The sequence below is a fragment of the Electrona antarctica genome, assembly GCF_951216825.1.
Source record: "Electrona antarctica genome assembly, chromosome: 2".
NCBI classification, from domain to species: Eukaryota; Metazoa; Chordata; class Actinopteri; order Myctophiformes; family Myctophidae; genus Electrona; species Electrona antarctica.
Genome location: NC_136807.1, coordinates 49,240,881 through 49,249,976, shown reverse-complemented (window position 1 = coordinate 49,249,976; position 9,096 = coordinate 49,240,881).

Genomic DNA, 9,096 nt, shown 5'->3' with positions numbered 1-9,096 from the left:
GGCTTTGAGACCTGTCTAACTGTGCAATGTAGGCATAAGTAACTAAGTACATGTACTCAAGTACTGCACCCTATAAGCCCCAACGATGCTTTTTGTCAACATTTTTATATTACTTAATTAAAACTTTTTTTCCCTCTTCTTTTTTCACCTAAACATCATCATTGATGTTCATTGTTTAGTCTTGTAATGCCATTGGTGACTCATGCTATTTGCATATAAATACCCCCCACAGAGGCACAAATTCACACAACTTCAAAATCTCTGGACATGATAAAAGTAATTAAAATGTCTGTAATGTATTTTTTGTGATCATTAGAATGTCTAGAACATGTTTTATTTATTATTGTGAAAGATATCCCCCAAATGTAAATTATTAATTTATTATTATTATTTTAATAATTATTATAAATGTGCATACAATTTGCATACAACTTATTTTTTTCTTTTTTGTACATCATTTCCTCTGTTAAGTCCCAGTAGTGCAAAGTAGTAGTACGGTTGAAATCTCTTTTTTTGCAGTAGAAATAGTAGAAATATATCCGGGTCTTTTAAGTACAATTTTCAGTATTTTTTATTTTACAGGAGTATTTCAACATTTTCAATACTTTTGGGAACTTTAGTTACTAGTTACTTTGTGAATTTAGAATAGATTATATTACAACACATACATTAACCACTTTACAGCCAGTAATGTGTACTTTTACTTTGGTACTTCAGGTTTATCATTTTGATGCCAATAACATTGTATTTTTGCTGATGGCAGTCATTTGTCTACTTTTAGTTCTCTGAAGGTTTCAGACAACACAACATAATATATCCTTACCATAGTTTTATTTGCACTGATGCTACAGATAACATCACAATCATATACAAATTGATGCATTTTTGAGGGGCGCTTAATGGCGTTTAATGTTTGTGTTTGCACCGTTTGTTTTACATCACCATTACATCACCTAATCTACATGAGTTAGACTATAATATATTAGTGCCCCTCACTTCACATGGGTGTGATTTTTAAAGTAGTTAATTGAACAGGTCACATTTTGTAGACAATGTAGTGCATATATGTAGGAAATGGTACAGTAAGTGCTTAAATACAGTTATGTAATTCAACCACACATCAAAGTCAAACCCATGTCTAAAACGTAACCACCTGTGAGCTATAACCATGTGATCACACTCCTGATTAAATGACTGATTTATTAACAGTTTGCAGAATTACAGTACATTTCAAGCACAACTCAATACAAAAACTGTTAACTGTGAGTGGACGACACCATAAAGCATTACACTTGTTTACAAGAGGGTCCACCGTTTTCAATTCATCATAACATTTAGAGACGTACAAATATACACTTCTATATAATATAGCCAAAAACAGGAAATCATCATAAAGGAGGTAAAAAGGGGGAAAACACATATACAGTGAGGGGGGAAAGGGGTGGGTGGGGGATCATCACAGATGGTCTGAGGGTTGAATATTCACTATAGTATTATTTCAGATAAAGTGGTGTCAAATCACCTGCTATAAGAGTCAGATAAAGTGGTGTCAAATCACCTGCTATAAGAGTCAGATAAAGTGGTGTCAAATCACCTGCTATAAGAGTCAGATAAAGTGGTGTCAAATCACCTGCTATAAGAGTCAGATAAAGTGGTGTCAAATCACCTGCTATAAGAGTCAGCTTGAGGAGTCATCATTTCAGCTTTTTTTTTGTATATTTTTACATTAATTGGAAACATTGCATTTAGCTTGGGAAACATACTTTTTCATAAATAAACAATAATACAAATAATAAATAACACACTTAAATTATTTCCAAATCACAAACTGCTATAGGGTTTAGAAACAATAGCATACAATTAGCGACGGCAAAACAAAATAAAAATAAAACATCGGCAACAACATTTTTTAATCCTTATTAGGGTTAAAAGTAGATTGAAAAGTAATTCATGCGTAGAGTAAATTACAGTAGAGATAAGGGAAACGAGACTGAGGAGAAAAATAGACTAAGCAAAAGCTTTGTTAAAAAGGTATGTTTTAGTCCTTTTTTAAAGTATTGATAGACTGTGCTGCTCTTAATGGTCGGGGAGGGCATTCCACAGGCGTGGGGCAGTGGAGCAGAATGCCCGGTCGCCCATGGTGCGGAGCTTGGTCATGGGTGTAATATTACACACAGGTCTGGTTAAGAGATCTGTCTTTCTTTTAGAGCCCTTTAATTGAAGCATGGCAGTTTCCCAGCTTTGTAGATGTAGAGCAAAGGATGAACAAACCCTGACACCCTGGCTAATGTATATGTGATTACCAAAGCAACTGGGCTGACCAGGTTAGTAGTCCGGTACAGTTCATTAAGAATTCCGGGAATACAGGTCATTATAGTAGTCCCTACCATTACTACCAAGCTGATGAGAATAATCCTAAAAGCCCTTCTCTTCATGTCATTGCCACTGTCCCTCTGTCCTTCTCCTGGTCCAGGCTGTTTCAGAGCTCTGAGGACCGAGAGGCAGCAGAAAGACAGCACAGAAATGCACACAATGCTAAAGCCCAGAAAGATGTAACGCACCACTCTCGGAAACCAAAAATTAAACAAGCTGAGTGCAAGCACCATCAGCCAGACAACGCAGCAACAGGCCACCCTGTACCGGAGAGCTTTGTACCTGAGAAACACCACAGGGTGAACCACCGCTATGTAACGCTCCACACAGATACAACACTGGAACGATGGAACAGAGAACCAGAAAAACAAAACAAAGATGAAGAATGAAACCTTTAACAAAGTAAAGTTGTCTATGAAGACATATGCCAAGTCAAAGACAGAGGTCAGGGTAGAGATGATCACAGATGCAGTCAGGTTGAGATAGAAGAACTCGGAGGCTATCGTCCCACCAGCTCCACTCAGTATCAGCCACAGGACGTAGATGTTGCTGGGGAGAAACAGGACGAGGGCGATAGCCAGATTGACTATTCCTATTGACATGAAGATGGCACCGTAGTTGGAGGGGATGGAGGAGTCGGTGCCATTTCCCAGGGTGTCGTTCATCTTAAGGCTGTGTCCTGCAGCTGGTTCAGAAGAGAAAGATATAATACATTTGAGTGCAGTTGCCTGAATATAACAATGACACAACTAAACATTAAACATTTTGACAACTCTTCTCGGTGCTCCTCTTAAAATAAATAAAATAAAAACTATTCTAATGAACAATGAGGTTAAAGTGATCTCACGTTTTGGATACCAGCAGAGTGTCTCAGATCTCTGAGTTGGATGTTGTGATAAAGTGAAGTCTCTTCTTCAGACGGTCAGTGTCTTCCCGATAGCACGACGTCCTTCACATGATGTACTCTCCACTTTACCTCCTCTAGCCATTCCCTTCCCTGCTTCTCCTTCCACTGTTTTGCTTGTTGTACAGCTGCACAGATACGTATTTCTGTTGATGGTCATTCTATGGAAATTCATATTTAATCACCCGTCATTCACAGTCATTAGGCAAACATTGCCCTTGGTTGGATAACCTTGTCCAACAACGACGTGGCGATGATTTGTGTACGACACACCCACACTTTATTTACTTTATTTGCCCTGACTTAACTTGAACCCCCACATCCCTATTTTGGGGGGAACGTTTGCCAGCAGATCTACAAGTTCACAACGTGACGTGGTTTGAACTTGTTTTGACAGAGAGACTTAAAAAAAATAATACAAATGTACCACGTACAGTTGCAACTCTGTGGATTGGGTGGAACGTTCACTGGCAACACATTTAACTATACAGCAGCATGCCTGCCAAAGCATGAGGACCAGGGTGTCAGGGTTCATGAGATGGTTTTATTTCAGTCATACAGAATGTACACAGAACATATGATTGTGATGAAAACATGATGATGATGACTCCGTCCGTGTGTGTGTGTGTGTGTGTGTGTGTGTGTGTGTGTGTGTGTCCGTCTGTGGATAACATTTTGCATGCACATTCCCACTAGGCCGAGGAACAAATGCCACTTGACAAACGTCAATTTGAGACAAACGTCTCAAATCAACCTCATGGTGGCGCTATAACTGGCCTATTCGTGATTTTACCTATAACTGCACCGATCTTTGTCAAACTTTGTATTTGTTTTTTTTATTTAACCTTTATTTAACCAGTAACAACACATTGAGACTGCGTCTCTTTTACAAGTGGGAACTGGCCAAGAGGCAGAAATAAAAATACACTTCAATGCTACATCGTAAATGTCACATTATAGAACAGCAAATAAAACGTCCATGATACACCTCAAAGTATCTATGAAATAAATACAACAAATCACCAAAGTGCTAATCTTTTAGTGGCAGGACAAATACACAATGTACAAAAAATAAACAGAAATAATTAGAAAAAGTGCCCTTCTGGGCACAGGTCTCCACCAGGAGGATAGGACTGTGTGAGATGTTTGGCAAAATGTTTAGGAGTAATATAAACATGTTTGCCTTTGATGGCAATTGGATGACTTGAGGCATTTTGTTCCAAAAATCAACCTGTTGGTGGCGCTATAACAGGCCAATGTGAAAAGGGTGGGATATATTCCTCAGCCTAGTAAGAAAATGTGTGAAAGATTTCACGTAAATTGCATGCTGCGTTCATGATTTGAGGCTTTTGTTGAAAATGGGGCAATCTTGCAAACTGTGAAAGCCAATTATAGCCAATTAGGATGGAATATGAAATATCGGACGGATCCGACTTGAGCACATGACCATAGAGATACTGTGTAACGATTTGTGAGATTTTTGGACAGAATCTGGAGGAGTAATATAAAAAAATGTGTTTTACAAAAGTCGGCCTCCTGGTGGCGCTATAAAAGGCAGATGCGGAAAATGCAGGTCAAATGTTTGTCCTTGGCCTCTAGGGAGTGTGCATGCAACGTTTCACGCAGATCGGTGCAGTTTTAGGTAAAAAATGTGAAAAGCTGCCTATAACAGGCCGTTCTGGAAAATGCGGGGCAGAGGTTCATCGTTGGCATCCAGGGAGTGTGTGTGCAAAGTTTGGCATCGACCGCGTTAACGGTGCCGGAGATTAGCTGTACACAGACGGACGGAAGGACAGACACACACACACACGGACGGAGTGCAAAACATACTCTCTCCCCATGCCTTCGGCCTGGTGGAGACAACAATAAACAGGCTATCTATGGGAAAGCCTGTGTAAAAAGAAAGGTTTTTAAAAGTATTTTAAAGACAGCCACTGAGGGTGCGTCCCTCAGGTTCTGGGGTAGGGCGTTCCAGAGTTAATGTTTTTTAGTTCAATGTTTGTTTTAAAAACGCCATTGACAATGAAGGGAAAATTTACATCATCTTGTCCTCATGGCTCGGCAAGGCTACTTATTACATGTAGGCCTACATCACCTAATCATATAGCGACACGAGTTAGACTTTAATATATTATTATATCACTTCACACAGGTGTGATTTTTTAAATCATTTTTTAGTTCCGTTTGTAAATAAATATATGTCCAGCTTGCCATTCTCAGTAGTTACAACTTTTTTCACATTTCATTGGGTGGAGTGTAAGAATAACATGCCATGATCACTGATCAGGACACATGCACAAACCATGCAACTACCTACCAAGCACACACGTGCATTCGTACCAGCACGACCACAATACTTGCGCGCTCTGCTTGTGCAAGTAACAAGGATAGACAAGATAAACAAAGACAAATAAAACATACAAAATAACATTTTTAAATTAGTTTACACGACCAAACACGTACGCAGCATCATATATGCTGTGTACGTGTACATCATTATGTAGTATACGTATATCATATGTATACTAAAATAGTGAACAATCAAAAGGGAACTGCCGGAATTTAACCAGTTTTAACAATAGAGCATGGGTTTTAAAGGAATAGTTCAGATTTTTTTTTACTTAAGCTGTATGAAATACTTGCCATTAATATAGTGGTCGCAACTGTATTAATTGATTGCCTGAGTCCCGTGGGAGTTCTGCTCTGGTTTTGGTGAATATTAAGTAGTTCCGGTCATTCTGTGGAACTACGCAGTAAAAGTAAATTAATTCACAAAATGATTTGTATTGTTGACCTATTATATAAAAAATCACACCCGTGTGAACTGAGTGGTGCAACTACACATTTATTGCTATGGTCAGTGGGCCTCATGCGCCAACCGTTCTTAAGAAGTTCTTAAGAGGAAATTTGTTCTTAGACCCACTTAGGAAGTTTTTAAGAAGGTTTTGGGATCCCTCAATCTTTTCTTAGCTGTGATTTGTTCGTAGGTAAGAACAGAATCTACGCACACTGTGGAGCACTCTTAGGGTGCCTTTTTCGTTCTTAAGTGCAATCTGAAAACATAAAGGGAAAACAGCGCCATCTGCATGATGCTCAAAGTTTGGTCTGAGGACCTCAAGGGGTCCTTGAGGAAGTTCCAGGCAGTCCACAGCAAAATATGGAATATTTTACCACTTTAATCCCATTTTATACTTTGAAAATAGCCAATATACAAGCTCACAAACGCGTCCCATTACTGCCCATTTTGAGCTTGTAGATCGGCTATTTTCAAAACATTTTGATAAATCTTCAAAACATTACCCTAGCAGAAAATATTTTCATATGGGGGTCTGCAGAATGGTCCTTGACATGAAAATGTTTGAGAACCACTGGTTTAGCGTTCACAACCCAACCCAAACAAACGCACCATACCCACCACATAACCCCCCCCCCCCCCCCCCCCCCCCCCCCCCCCCAGTTGACTATTGTGAGATAAATAATAAAATACATTCATGAATATTGAAAATATTAAAATATTGAAATATTGAAAATGTGAAAATTTCTGTTCACTTCAGTACCTCCACAGTATTATTGATTTTTAATGTTTGGAGTCTGGTGTTCCACCATATTTAGACTTTAGTTTAGGTATTCTTGACTTCACTCAACTTTATTTCTATGTGTGAGGTCCTGTGAGCTGCAATCACACACAGGTGTGACTGCAGGCAAGGCCATGGAGTCATGCAAAACCACACCCACCTGGGTGAACACAGGTAGGAAAGTGAATTCCCAATGCCTTATATGGGATTGGTGGGGCGGTTCCCTATGGTAATTAGGATGCTAATTAGGATATGTGGGGCGTCTACCTATGATAATTTGAATGAACTGGCACACCCCTTCAAGTTACGAGGATTTGGATTCATCATCATAAGAACATGCTTACGAACAATTCTGCCTACTTAAGAACGTTTCATGAATCTGACTGGACTTCTCTTAGGAATTCACTTAGGAAGAAATGTAAGAGGAAAAGTTAGGAACTTATTGGCGCATGAGGCCCAGTGACGTCACATACTAACTATAGCAACCATGCTCGTTTTTTTGGTTGCTAACCATAGCAACCATGCTCGTTGTTTTGGTACGAACAAACACGGGTACACGGGTACAAAGCCAATATTGTTGGAGTGGTTTGCACCACTCAAAAAAATATTAGCGCAACTTTCGTTCAACTTTGACCCCTCTATCACATGGAACAATTTTTTGGGGCGTAGTGATATGGACACAAAAATCACACCCGTGTGAAGTGAGAGGCGCTAGTCTAACTCATGTTGATTAGGTGATGGTGATGTAAAACAAACGGTGCCAACACAAACATTAAACGCAGATGCGGAAAATGCAGGTCAAAGGTTTGTCCTTGGCCTCTAGGGAGTGTGCATGCAACGTTTCACGCAGATCGGTGCAGTTTTAGGTAAAAAATGTGAAAAGCTGCCTCATGGTATTGCTGCTCACAGGTAGGCCCAATTATAAACAATACATAAATAAGATGGGTGTCATATTGTTGACTGATGGGGTCTATAAAAGTGGGCAGGCTTTCTGCCCACTTTAGATTAACCTAAAAAGGGCCCATAGAATCAAATTCTATGAAGAGGCATCATCACAATGTACCGTAATACAGTAGGCTATGCCTTAATTTGGCTGATAAAACCTAATACTTTAAGAGCTGATATCTCCTCAGTTAAGCACATTATCAATGGGCCTCATGCGCCAATAAGTTCCTAAATTTTCCTCTTACATTTCTTCCTAAGTGAATTCCTAAGAGAAGTCCAGTCAGATTCATGAAACGTTCTTAAGTAGGCAGAATTGTTCGTAAGCATGTTCTTATGATGATGAATCCAAATCCTCGTAACTTGAAGGGGTGTGCCAGTTCATTCAAATTATCATAGGTAGACGCCCCACATATCCTAATTAGCATCCTAATTACCATAGGGAACCGCCCCACCAATCCCATATAAGGCATTGGGAATTCACTTTCCTACCTGTGTTCACCCAGGTGGGTGTAGTTTTGCATGACTCCATGGCCTTGCCTGCAGTCACACCTGTGTGTGATTGCAGCTCACAGGACCTCACACATGGAAAAAAAGTTGAGGGAAGTCAAGAATACCTAAACTAAAGTCTAAATATGGTGGAACACCAGACTCCAAACATTAAAAATCAATAATACTGTGGAGGTACTGAAGTGAACAGAAATTTTCACATTTTCAATATTTTCAATATTCATGAATGTATTTTATTATTTATCTCACAATAGTCAACTGGGGGGGGTATGTGGTGGGTATGGTGCGTTTGTTTGGGTTGGGTTGTGAACTCTAAACCAGTGGTTCTCAAACATTTTCATGTCAAGGACCCCCAAATTGAAATGCATTCTGCAGACCCCCATATGAAAATATTTTCTGCTAGGGTAATGTTTTGAAGATTTATCAAAATGTTTTGAAAATAGCCGATCTACAAGCTCAAAATGGGCAGTAGCCTAATGGGACGCGTTTGTGAGCTTGTAGATTGGCTATTTTCAAAGTATAAAATGGGATTAAAGTGGTAAAATATTCCATATTTTGCTGTGGACATGGATCATGCAGATGGCGCTGTTTTCCCTTTATGTTTTCAGATTGCACTTAAGAACGAAAAAGGCACCCTATAGGCCCTCATTTATCAATTGAGTGTAAATTCTGCCCCAAATTCGAGTGTAGGATTCGTAGTACACCCACGTCGGGTCGGCATTTATAAAGTGATCGCAGACACCTGATCCTTCCTAATTTCATTCCTAGCAGTGATAAATGTGACGGCTGAAA